Source organism: Geotrypetes seraphini, chromosome 1, assembly GCF_902459505.1.
Source record: "Geotrypetes seraphini chromosome 1, aGeoSer1.1, whole genome shotgun sequence".
NCBI classification, from domain to species: Eukaryota; Metazoa; Chordata; class Amphibia; order Gymnophiona; family Dermophiidae; genus Geotrypetes; species Geotrypetes seraphini.
Genome location: NC_047084.1, coordinates 539,156,893 through 539,168,909, shown reverse-complemented (window position 1 = coordinate 539,168,909; position 12,017 = coordinate 539,156,893). Strand labels below are relative to the sequence as shown.

The window sequence follows — 12,017 nt, the reverse complement described above, 5'->3', positions numbered from 1 at the left end:
TGGAATACATTTGGACAATACAAAGACTATACAGCAACTTAAGTATAGGTTAAGAATGGAGAAGTGGGTGCAGGAGGAAGGGGGAATTTTAGGAGGCGATGGAGGTTGATTGCAGTTGGAATTTTAGTTGAAGAGGAGGGTCTTTACAGCTTTCCAGAAGGTCATCAATGAGTTCTGTGATCTGATTTGTGGGGGGAGTTGATTCCAGAGTTGGGGGAAGAAGTGGCTGTAGGAGTGTTTGCAGGCAGTTTCTGACAGGAGAGACCTTCCTGGGAGGATGTATAGGTGTTTCTCCGTTTCAGAGCAGAGGAAGTGGGTGGAAATGTATACGGTTAGCTTGGATCCTATGTAGGCTAGGGTGGTAGCATAAATTATTTTATGCGCTATTACCAGGGCCTTGAATGTGCGGCGTTGTTTGATCAGAAGCCAGTGCTCTGCACGGAGGGCTGGGGAGATGGTGTCGTGGTAGTTGAGGCAGATTGCTGCGTTTTGTACACGCTGGAAGCATTTGAGATCTTTTTTGGCCACTCCGTTAAATAGGGAGTTGCAGTAATCCATCCTGGAGAGAACATAAGCATAGAGGAGTTGGGCTAGGTCTGGTTTGGAGATGTGGGGTTTGATCCATTTCAGTTGGCGGAGGTATAAGAAGGAGGTGGAAACTTCTTGAGATATGTGGGTGGACAGGGATAGGTGGCCGTCCTAGGCTGTGTATCTTATCTGCTGCTGTTAGTGAGGTGGAATCCCAGAATAGTGTTGGGTGTGTGTTTTTTTTCCTGATCCATAAAAGTTCAGTCTTGGAGGCGTTCAGCTATAGTTTGTTGTTAGTCATCCAGGTTTTCATGTCAGAAAGGCAGAGTTGGAGGTTGGCGATTTGGGATGATCAGTTTTCACCTAGTGGGAAGAATAGCTGGATGTCATAGGCGTAGGAATGGATTTTAATGTTGTACTTCTGGGCTATATCGATGACAGGTCTGATGTAGAGGTTAAATAGGAGGGGGGATAGAAGGGCTCCTTGGGGAACACCATATTTGATACTTATCAGTGCCTTGCATTTTACATGCCATTCCTTATGCTGTTTCCTGTTATGTTTAGTCCAATCCTTCTTCCACTTTCTGAAGGGTTTTCTTTTGGCTTTAATAGCTTCCTTCATCTCATTTGTAAACCACACCAGCTGCATTTTGATCTTCCTTCCTCTTTCCTGTGCATACTTACTCCAGAGATTATATTAGATCTGATCGTGTTATGATCACTGTTATCAAGTTGCCCCAACACCATTACCTCCTGCACTAAATCATGCTCTCCATCAAGGAGTAGGTCTAGAATTTTTGCCTTTGTTGGTTTCTGAACAAGTTGTTCCATAAAGCAGTCCTTTTCAAGAAGGAATTTTACCTCCCTAGCATGCCATGTTAGATTTACCTGGCCAATATTGGGTAACTGAATTTGTAATTTATCTTTAGAATCCAGCATGGTACTGTAAGGTGGCCAACATAACGCCAGTTTTTAAAAAGGATTCCAGAGATGATTCAGGGATTCATAGACTGGCAAGTCTGACGTCAGTGCCAGGAAAAATGGTAGAGATTATTATAAAAAAACATGATAGGACATATACATGGATTAATGAGAGACTGTCAATATGGTTTTAGTCAAGGGAAACCATGCCTCACCAATCGACTACATTTTTTGAAGGGGTGAATAAGCGTGGATAAAGATGAGCCAGTCGATATTGTGTATCTGAATTTCAAAAAGCATTTGACCTCATGAAAGACTTCTAAGGAAATTAGAAAGATATAGAACAGGAGGTAATGTCCTATTATGGATTAAGAACTGGTTGAAAGACATAAATCAGAATAGGTTTAAATGGTCAATATTCTTAGTGGAAAATGGTAAATAGTGGGGTTCTTCAGGCGTCTTTGCTGGGACTACTGCCTTTTAGCATACTTAACAATGAACTAGAAATGGAAATAACTAGTGAAATAATTAAATTTGCTGATTCACAAAGTTGTTCAAAGTTAAATTGCAAAAGGACTGTGAAAAATTGCAAGAGTATCTCAGACTAGGAGACTGGGCATCAAAATGGCAGATGACGTTTAATGTGAGAAAGTGCAAAATGATGCATGTGGGAAAGAGGAACCCGAGCAATAGCTACATGATACAGTGTTCCACATTAAAAATTACCACCCAGGAAAAGGATATAGGTGTCCTTGTTGAGGATACATTGAAACTCTCATCTCAGTGTGCAGCAGCAGCTAAGAAAGTAAATAGAATGTTAGGAATTATCAGGAAAGGAACGGAAAACAATGATGCTGTTCAATGTATTCATAAATTACCTAGAAACAGGGTTGAAGTGCGAAGTTATAAAATTCGCTGATGACACAAAACTTTTTAGTGGGGTTAGGAATAAAGAGGACTGTGAAGATTTACAAAGGGACCTGAACAAACTAGGAGAGTGGGCAAATAAATGGCAGATGAAGTTCAATGTAAAGAAATGTAAAGTGAAGTTCAATGTAGAGAAATGTAAAGTCTTGCATGTAGGAAACAGAAACCCGATGTACAGCTATACGATGGGAGGGCTAGTAATGGGTGAAAGTAGCCTAGAGAAGGACTTAGGGGTACTGGTGGACAAAACAATGAAGCCGTCGGCACAGTGCGCAGCGACCTCTAAGAAGGCAAAAAAAATGCTAGGTATTATCATGAAAGGTATCACAACCAGAACGAAAGATGTTATCCTGCCATTGTATCGGGCGATGGTGCGCCTGCATCTGGAGTACTGCGTCCAATATTGGTCACCGTACCTTAAGAAGGATATGGCGATACTTGAGAGGGTTCAAAGGAGAGCGACGCGACTGATAAAGGGTATGGAAAATCTGTCATATGCTGAAAGATTGGAGAAACTGAGCCTCTTTTCCCTGGAGAAGCAGAGGCTTAGAGGGGACATGATAGAGACTTACAAGATCATGAAGGGCATGGAGAAAGTAGAGAGGGACAGATTTTTCAAACTTTCAAAAACTACAAGAACGAGAGGGCATTCGGAAAAATTAAGAGGGGACAGATCCAGAACCAATGCTAGGAAGTTCTTCACTCAAAGGGTGGTGGACATCTGGAATGCGCTTCCAGAGGGCGTGATACGACAAGAGTACGCTACTGGGTTTCAAGAAGGGATTGGATGATTTCATGAAGGAAAAGGGGTTTGAAGGGTATAGATCAGGGATCTCAAAGTCCCTTCTTGAGGGCTGCAATCCAGTCGGGTTTTCAGGATTTCCCCAACGAATATGCTTTGAAAGCAGTGCATGCACATAGATCTCATGCATATTCATTGGGGAAATCCTGAAAACCCGACTGGATTGCGGCCCTCAAGGAGGGACTTTGAGACCCCTGGTATAGATAGAGGATTGGCTGAATTCCTGAAGGAAAAGGGGATTGAAGGGTACAGATAAAGGATTACTATGCAGGTCCTGGATCTGATGGGCCGCCGCATAGGTGGACTGCTGGGCGTGATGGACCTCTGGTCTGACCCAACAGAGGCACTGCTTATGTTCTTAAGTCCTTGTATTGCTCCATGATGCAGCTGAACCTTGAATACTGTGTTCAGTTCTAGTTGTCGCATATTAAAAAAGATATACCAAAATTTTAAAAGGTACAGAGAAGTGTGACAAAAATGATAAAAGGGATGGGACAACTTCCCAATGATGAAAGGCTAAAGCGGCTAGGGCTCCTCAACTTGAAGAAGAGATGGCTTATGGGACCTATAAAAAGAGGTCTATAAAATACTGAGTAGAGTGGATCACTTGTTTACTCTTTCCAAAAATATTAGGACTAGGGCGCATGTAATAAAGCTACTAAGTGGTAGATTTAAAACAAACCAAAGAAAGTATTTCTTCACTCAATGTGTAGTTAAACTCTAGAATTCGTTGCCAGAGAATATGGTGAAAGTAGTTAACTTAGCAGGTTTTTAAAAAGATTTGGAAAAACTTCCTAAAAGAAAAGTTCAAAAGCCATTATTAAAATGGACTTGGGGAAATTCACTGCAGCATAAAAATTGTTTTACTCTTTGGGATCTTGCCGGGTACTTGTGACCTAGGTTGGCCACTTTTGGAAATAGGATACTGGGCTTGATGGACCTTCGGCCTGTCCCAGTATAGTAACTTCTGTGTTCTTATTTCACTATTGGTGAAGCAGCAGTGTATTCCACTGTCCAGATCGGTGATAATTCTCAGAGGCTAGATTCTACGTTACCAATTTATAATCATTTTATGAACTGACTTAGCTCAAGCATGGTATGGCAGTTTGACAAACTAAATCTCTGACAGCGTGTACTTGGTAAAGAACGCTGAACTTTTTCCAACCTTTGATATGCTGCATACCAAACGGAAGGGAAGTATGAAGGTGCAGCCAATGCCAGCCCATGCTTCTTCCCCTTTGCAGCAAACATTGGACAGGTTTGCCATAAGAACTCCATTGGAGCATGTGTCCTGCATTAAATGCTGAAGAAGGGGCTTCAGCGTTTTTGGGACCTTTTATCTCTTTGTTTCCTCTGTCCCTTATACCACCACCATGTCCGGCAGAGACTCGGGTTGGAGCAGATGGCTCCTTAGCAGCCCAGAGTGCTGGGAAGGAGCTCTCAGGCAGCAGTGCTAGACCTGAGTAATCGAGTGCTAATGGGATTAGGGGAGGATTGTTATCTAACCCCACAGGAATTGTGGTAACTTGGAAGGCATTTGGAAGGCTATTCAGATACTTAACACTACAATGTTAAATCTGCCCAGGATACTTCTCAGCTTGTGGGTAAGAGCGATGGACTTTCTCAAACTTTGGACGATTTAAAAAGAGATTATTTCTCGGACAGTGAAAAAACTAAGATTGATATAAAACAGTTAAAAGGATAGTGACTAACATAATTAAGGATAATGCATTTGTACATCAGAAATTGGAACCAGTAGAGAATTTCAATAGAAGATTAAACCCTCAGGATTCTGAACTTTCCTAAGCATGTTGGAGTCCTCCTATGGACCTTTTTAAAAAAGTATTTCTTTGAAGTTTTCCCCCACTGTGATTCCTTCTATTAATAAGATGTTTTGTACCTGTTTCCTCAAGTTTGGAGGTCTCTCGGGAGGGAAGGAGTTCAGGCCTAAGATGGTAAAAATGTTTTGCAAGATCTATCTACCATTTTGGAAGACTTTGTCTGAAGTATTTCTTTATGTAATGCCTTTGGTATCATTTGTTTTTGAGCAAGATTTTATGTATCCAGATGTGACTAAAATAACACAAGATAGAAGAAATACATTTTCTACTTTGAGAGAGGAAACACGGGCTTAGGTGCCTCATTTTTGTTGGCATTCCCTTGTAAATGCTTAGTAAGATTACCTAGGTGTCAAATATGTTTGATTTGGGAGGGATTTCTTTTTGATCCAGCACACCTGAAGGCCTTTATAGAAATAAAGAAAATCTCTAGGAATGTCAAAACATCATAAATTATATGAAGGAATTATTATGTACCAATGAAATTTGTTTGATGCTTTTTCCTGAAAATGTTTTTCTTTTTTTGTTCTCCTCCCTTTCCATCCCTCTCTATGGTCTATGGAAGAGTGATTTGGATTTCCTTCTGGGGTTTTTTTTCCCTTAAATGTATACTCTCTAATTTGCTTGCTACAAGTGTTCTGCTTGTTAAAGATAAATGTATATATAAAAAAGGACAAAAAACAAGTGACTTAATGGGAATGGAGGGGTGGAGGCAGGATTATATATTTCTGTTTTCCAAGATTTGTTAATTGAGTATAATAATTAGGGATTCTTCATACTGTAAAGGTTCCTATGCATAAAAGGGAAGATGGATCGCTTGGCTTGGAGAGAGTGCAAGGGTATTTTTGAAGTCTTCTGCCTTACAATAGCATAATGGGTATAAAATGTTAAGATTAACATTTACAGGAAAGACATACCTAAGAGGCTTTTATTGGCAGTACAGAAATTGTCGTGGAAAAATCTGCTTACCACCAGTTCCATTGCTATTACCAAATGGGTCAAACCCATTTGTAGTGTAATGGAATATGAACTACATAACTGCCATTGGGAGTCTAGCTGACCCTGTAAAAGATGGTATTAGTACAGTAACAGCCTGCCAATTTGGTGTTTCCAGTTTTTTACTTTCATTGGTGTTCTATGTTATATGAGCAATAATTGTTCTAGTGTGACAGACACTCTGTTTCTGAACCTGTGTGCAGTCAATCCTTTCTCGCAAGAATTCTTGTAGAAAGCTTCATTTGCATTCTTTTGCTCCGCCTCCCGTCCTTCTGAGCTGTCCTTCAATCCCTCAGTTGTCTCTCTATAAGCAACATGGTAGGAGTCTGTCTTGTCTGCATGTGTTTGTTTTCAATTAAATTCAATCTTTTTTGCTGTTTACAAGGCTTTTCAGTATTGTAAAGCAGTGTTCTTCAACCTTTTTACTCCTATGGACCGGCGGAAATAAAATAATTATTTCGTGGACCGTCAAACTAATAAGACTGAAATTTTTAAAAACCCCATTGCCACCCCATCCCCGCGAGCTCGGTCCCGTTAACCATCTGATCCCATCCGCACAATCCTCAAATAGTTATGATTTTATATTGAACATATTTTATTAAAGTATAAAAAGAAACAATATTCTGTACAATTGTCACTTTATAAATATAAATAATACAGGGCAAGGATCAACAAAACCCCCGTCTCCCCTCCCCTTCACATATATCCCCTCTACTATCAAGAAAATTGAAAAAGCCAAATTATTACAGAATGCTACACAAATATCATGCTAACAGAATACCACAGTCACACATGGCAGGAATGGTGTTAGGGGAGTGGAACTAGGGCAACTGCCTCCTGGTCAGAGAGAGCCCTAAGCCAGCTGGAAGCTAAAGACGCACTGTCTGGGCTTTGCACTCCCCAGTTATGTCTAACATCAGCTCTAGCAGGATACATATTTTAAATCTGATATATTCTAATCACAAGATAGAAATAAAATTATTTTTTCTACCTTTTGTCATCTCTGGTTTCTGCTTTCATCTTCTTTTCACTTTCTTCCATCCAGCGTCTGCCCTCTGTCTCTTCAATCCAGCATCTGCCTCTTCCATCCACTGTCTGCCCTCCACCCCTCCCCCTTCCATATGGTATCTGCGTTCTTTCTATGCCCCTCTCTCCTACACCAGATCTAGCATCTTTGTCCCTCTTTCCTTATTTTTCATCTGACCCCCCTTCCCAGCATCAATCTCTTTTTACTTTGTCATTCCTCTGTCTCTCCTCTTTCTCTCATCTGATCTCTCCATTCCATCCTGACTCCTTCCCCTCCTCTAATCTCCCTGCCAGCTTTTTCCTTCCAATGTTCCTCCTCCCCTGTCCAGCGGTACCTTCTCCCTTTCTTCCTCCCTTTATCCAACAGTAATTCTCGCCCCTTCCCCCCTGTCAACAGTACCCCCTTCCCCTCCCTTGTCCAGGAGTACCCCTTCTCCCTTTCCTCCTCCTCTTATCCAACAGTAACTCTCGTCCCTTCCCTTTCCCTTCTCCCCTGTCAGCAGTAGCCCCTTCCTCTCCCTTGTCCAGGAGTACCCCCTTCTCCCTTTCCTCCTCCTCTTATCCAACAGTAATTCTCACCCCTTCCCTTCTCCCCTGTCAGCAGTAACCCCTTCCCCTCCCTTGTCCAGGAGTACCCCTTCTCCCTTTCCTCCTCCCCTTATCCAACAGTAATTCTCGTCCCTTTCCTTTCCCTTCTCCCCTGTCAGCAGTAGCCCCTTCCCCTCCCTTGTCCAGGAGCACCCCTACTCCCTTCCCTCCTTCCCTCTCCAGCAAATGTTTCCTCTATGTAGGCTAGCGGCAGCTCTGTGTACTTTTAACTTCGGCACACAGCTGCCCCTAAGCTATATTTTAGCCGCAGTTTCATGAGGCAGCCTCGGGGCCTTTGGTAGGCCGGCCCACATCGCATCATCGAAACGAGCCGGCCTACCAAAGGCCCCGAGGCTGCCTCATGAAACCGCGGCTAAAATACAGCTTAGGGGCAGCTGTGTGCCGAAGTTAAAAGCACACAGACCTGCCCCTGCTTGTCTGGGGGTGCAGAGACACGCGGCAGGAGTAGGAGGTGGAATGCAGGAGTGCCGGCATAGTGATGGCAACAGGAAGTTGCACGTCAGCTGACGCCGGCACTTTTTGCTGCAGCGGGGACCCGAATCCTTCGCGGACCGGAAACATTTTTTTGCGGACCGGCACCGGTCCACGGACCGGCGGTTGAAGAACTGTGCTGTAGAGGATCCCACTCTTGGGAAAGATCTGACTGCGGGAGACCAAAGACTCTGAGGTCGAGGGTCTGCTTACAAGGGGCAGACTGCTTTGCAGTGCACCTACTTGGACAGCCTGCACTAACAGTACAGGGGCTGAGGGACTGTTCCCTTGGGAGCAAGACTCGCTCCAGGTTTGCCCGCAGTGGGCTTGAGCGCAGGCTGAGTGGCTGTGAGGTAGTTTTTCCAGGATTGGGGCTAATTGCTTTCCTCCCTCCATTTGTGTTCACGAGATCCAGTGGAGGTTGAGGTATCCAGCTGGTTTGTTGGGCCCAAGAGGCAGTCAGAAGACTGCAGTGTGGATTCCAGGCTTATTGAGGCAGAGGTTCTCCCTGTAAGCTTTTTGCAAATTCCACATTTGCAACTCCCAGCACACAGTATGGCACAGTGAGTAACAGGCTGACAACCTGGCAAATAAAATTGGGGAGGTCTTTAAAATCAATTTTTGGGGGGTTCTGGTGTTAGAGTTAAGTTCCCCTACCTCTAAAATCCTAAAATTATTAATTTTTAGTCCTGGCTGTTTTTGGTGCTAAATGTGCTGCCACTGTGGCCAACTTGGATTTCCCTATTTTGAAAATAAAGCCTCTTTTTGCCTCAAAACACCTCAATTTTGCTTAAAAACAGATGTGATGCACTCCTCAGGCCAGGATACATCTTCCAATTAGATTACAATTACTTCATTAAGATCCAATGATAACTTGCATACTCCAGCAATGTTCTTCTATTGGTTCTATTCAAGTCACTTGGTAATCATACTTCATTAGTAATTTTCCCTAGCAACAACAATGGCTCAGGCATTACATTCTATTGGCTTCACCTCTGTAAGCAAAAGAGGGGGTAACGACATGTTCACTTAGGATATAATGACCTAGGACTCATCTATTTCCCAATCTTCCAGGAAATAGAAGCTGTGACATACATTTATTTTAAAATTTTAACATTTGCTAATCAAGCATATTATTTTACTGTAACTCTGAAGCATTTCTATCCTTCAACTTCATCTTTATATATACAGTGGAACCTCAGTTTGCGAGTAACCCAGTTTGCGAGTGTATTGCAAGACAAGCAAAACACTTAGCAAACTTTTGTCTCGCAAACCGAGCATGTTCTGATATACGAGCACCTCCCCCGCTCTAACCGGCATGGCAACCCCCTCCCCTGTGAGAACCGCATCGCACCCCTGTGCTGAAAGTGGCATCCGCCCGCCCTCCCTTCCAAACATGCTCCTTACCCCATCTGCTGCTTGTGCGAGTGAAATAAAGCTCCCGCCTCTTGCCTGGGCTGGGCCTTGAGCATCTGCGCATGCTCAAGACCTTCTGGCTCTCATTCTCTCCAAGATCTTGTTCTCTCGGAGAGAACGAGAGCCAGAAGACCTTGAGCATGTGCAGATGCTCAAGGCTCAGCCAGGCAAGAAGCGGGAGCTTTCTTTCACTCGCACAAGCAGCAGATTGGTAAGGTGCATGTTTGGGAGGGAGGGCAGGCGGATGCTGCTTCCAGCACGGGGGTGCAATGCAGTTCTCGCGGGGGGGGGGGGTATTCACGGGGGAGGGGTGCGATGCCGGTTAGAGCGAGGGGGAGGGGGTGATGGAGCAGCGCCAGTAGCCTCGGGGGGGGGAGGGGGAGGAAGAGGTAGAACGAATCAAAGCGAGTTTACATTCATTCCTATGGGGAAACTCGCTTTGATATACAAGTAACTTGGTTTACGAGCATGCTTCTGGAATGAATTATGCTCGTAAACCAAGGTTCCACTGTATATATGTGTCTTTTCAGGTCCCTCATGGGAGGGGGTGTTAGTGCACAGTTGCTCTGAAGGCCAGGAAAAAAGTCCAGATTTGAGCCAGGGAGCAGCATAAGTGCATCCCTGTCAAAGTGCAGCTTTGACATGGCTGCAAAATCCCAGAAAGGAGCTTGTGAGTGTCCACAAGGGCTGTCTGGACATCCTGGTCAGGGCTTTTCCCCTGAATTCATCAGTGTGATGTTTGAGGCTTACATGATTAACAAGGGCTGCATGGAATCCTCCAGGATCGTGTCCCTGCAGTTCCTTGCGCAAGATGGAGAAGTTCAGTGTGAAGAAGGCTGGGATGAAGTGGGTTCTATTTCATTGCCTATACTCTCCCAGTCAGGATCCTCTTGTTGCAGGAGATGCTAATTCATCTCTTGGTGGGGGGAACTAGTGGGAGGCCTCTGATCTCGGGGAGAACCCAACTGTGTGCAGGCTGTTAGTCTTCAGTTGTTTTGGAGGTGATCATGGAATCCCTCCAGAAATTAAAGATAGAGACGCCACAATCCTCTGCTACACAGTGCTAGCTTAGCAGTAGCGCAAATGCACAGGTCACCTGTCTTCCCTTTCATCAACAATTAATGTGGAGACAAACTATAGTTCACCAATCATAATGTCAAAACAAAAATTGAACACAGTGTGATATTTAGTAGTGACATCAAATTTGTAATAATAATGAGGAAAAAGACCTCAAATACCCCAGCGTCTTAATATTTTAAAGACACATTCAATAGGGCACAAGATATTATCATTGGTCATAAAACCTCATTATCATTGTGCTCTCACCAAAAGACTTTTTCTATCTCTTTTTTATTATTTTTACACTATTGCCCTGCAGGATCCAGAATATTTTGCTCTTATGGCATGGCTCTTGAGCATGCGGCGGTAGTGCATAAAGGCTATTCGGATGGAGTGGTTTCCACCCTTCTAAAATGGAAGAAGGCGACTGACTATAGCAGCATATGCGAAAGCCTGGAAGTGCTTCCAATCTTGGTGCGCTCAGAGGAGTGAGGATTTGAGCTCGATACCAATCTCTGTGGTGCTCGCCTTCTTCCAGGAAGGTCTAGAAAAAGGCCTAGCAGTTGGCTCCCTGAAAGTTCAGATTGAGGGATTCTCCTGTTTTGGGTCTAGGATTCATAAGAGCACTGTAACCGCACATCCAGATGTGACTGGTGCAACATCCTTTTCTGGCATGGAGTTTTAATCTGGTTCTCTGGGCAGTAGCTAGAGCACTCTGTGAACCTCTGGACTAAGCTTCTCTAATGGACCTCACCATCAAAACTGTGTTTTTGGCAGCGATTACTTCAGTCTGACAAGTGTTGGAATTTCAGATTTTGTCATGCAGAGGTCCCTTCCTCAGAATTTCAGATTCAGGTGTAGCCTTACAGCCCCATCTTTTTACCTAAAGTGGTTTCCAGCTTCCACATCAACCAAGAAGTACACAGGCAAGCCTTCACTCCCTCGGGATTGAGAAAGATTGATCAGGTGTTGAAATTGTTGGATGTGCACGGACTCTTACTGTGAGATTGTGAACAAATTTTGATTGTCGGATCATCTGTTCATATTGGCGGGGGCTGCCCGTAAAGACCAATTGACCTCGAAAACGACCATTTCCAGATGGATTTGTATGGCCATTTCTTCAGCCTATTTCAGAAGTGGGAAAAGTCCACCTGAATCCCTGAAGGTGTACTATACTAGAAGTGAGGCTTTCTCATGGGCAGAATCTTTGGCGGTTTTCCCAGATGAAATCTGTAGAATGGCCACTTGGTCTTCACACCATACGTTCACGAAGTTTTACAAGATGGATGTGGCGGCCAAACAGGACTCCGCATTTGGATCTTCAGTTATGACAGCAGACTTATCTTTCCCACCCTAAACTTGGGGGAACTGCTTGGATACATCCCTCAGGTTCAGGAATAGAGTGTCTGTTGCACTAGAAGGAA

At 43.8% G+C, this 12,017-nt stretch overlaps 1 protein-coding gene across 1 annotated transcript in view; it reads left to right on the top strand.

Moving 5' to 3' along the window:
- Positions 1 to 12,017, top strand: part of WDR36 (WD repeat domain 36) — a 194,970-nt gene that overhangs the window by 119,045 nt on the left and 63,908 nt on the right. The window lies entirely within an intron of this gene.